Here is a 1,098-nt window from a genome sequence, read left to right on the forward strand (position 1 = left end):
GGGCTGTGAAAATGACAATATGAGAGCTTAGAATGGAGTTCTTTCATTTTAGTTGTATATCTTTAAAATGAGACTCTAGCATTGCTGAATATAAACAGAAGCTCAATTTTCAATGTGTGAATACCTTGGGTTTTTGACAGAGAAGCTGTCCACTTCCAGCAGCTCTCCTAAAGGGTCATCCTGGCAATGGACAATGTGCTGCCTCTGTTTGTCATACAGTTGCTTCCCCATGATGTACTGACCCAAGTAGTGCATCACCTATAATAAACACTGGACATTAGATATCAGAAGGCACATACACGGCTGACTTTTACCTACAAGAACCTAGAAGAAAAGGAGTTTTAAACCCTGAAATGAGCCACCTCTCAGGTACAACCTTATGAAGGTTGCATACTGAGAAACGTACTTAACATTTCATCTGACAGCTCACCTCTTTGAGTGTGAAGACTTCTTCCTGGGCTCCAGCAACACGCAGAATCTGCAGGAGAGGGGCTTTTGGTTGTACCTGGAAAGGAAAAACAAACAGTACCACAGCTTAGCATCAAATATACAATCTTTCCGTAATCTTAGACTATTGTTCTGGCATAGTAGATGATATAGTTTTTGTTTAATTGTACCTGATTTCCCTCTCCAGGTAGAGTCCTGCATGATGAGCTTGATGCCGGAGGCTGGGCTGATAGGGAGCTCATAGTAAACGAACAAAGTCTGCAAAACCACAATGATAGCATTTAAGATAAATCAGCCATCAAATTCCCGATCAATGAGATCACGTAACAACTTCATCGTTATGCGTAGTACCGACGCCCACGAGCCCAACATAACTATGTAAAATTACCACCCGAATTACTTAATATCGTTAATCGATACCATAACAAATCAGTAACGTGAAATGTCGATGGCCTAGTTAGTTTGAAGCTAAACAGACTGCAACAGAGAAGCTGCCTCACAGCTGCCCAGATGGAGTCGTTACACCACAACCACCATTACTTTTGCTTTTGCGACAGCACTTATTCTCTATAACTAGCAAGGCCAGTGTAGCCGAGCTAACGTTAGGAAAACAGACGATGGACAAGAAAAACCGCACAGTTGCAGGTACTG

The 1,098-nt window shown here is 42.1% G+C and overlaps 1 long non-coding RNA gene across 1 annotated transcript; it reads right to left on the minus strand.

The window, feature by feature from the left end:
• Window positions 1-124: 124 nt before the first annotated feature.
• LOC111648746 (uncharacterized) lies at window positions 125-751 on the minus strand. The gene is made up of 3 exons (XR_015436452.1): window positions 618-751; window positions 431-505; window positions 125-258 (listed from the first exon to the last, which is right to left on the minus strand). It is a non-coding gene; the product is annotated as an uncharacterized LOC111648746 (long non-coding RNA).
• Window positions 752-1,098: the final 347 nt, after the last annotated feature.

The sequence above is a fragment of the Seriola lalandi genome, unplaced genomic scaffold, assembly GCF_002814215.2.
Source record: "Seriola lalandi dorsalis isolate HSWRI2012SDOR001 ecotype SW California unplaced genomic scaffold, Sedor1 jcf7180002046829, whole genome shotgun sequence".
NCBI classification, from domain to species: Eukaryota; Metazoa; Chordata; class Actinopteri; order Carangiformes; family Carangidae; genus Seriola; species Seriola lalandi.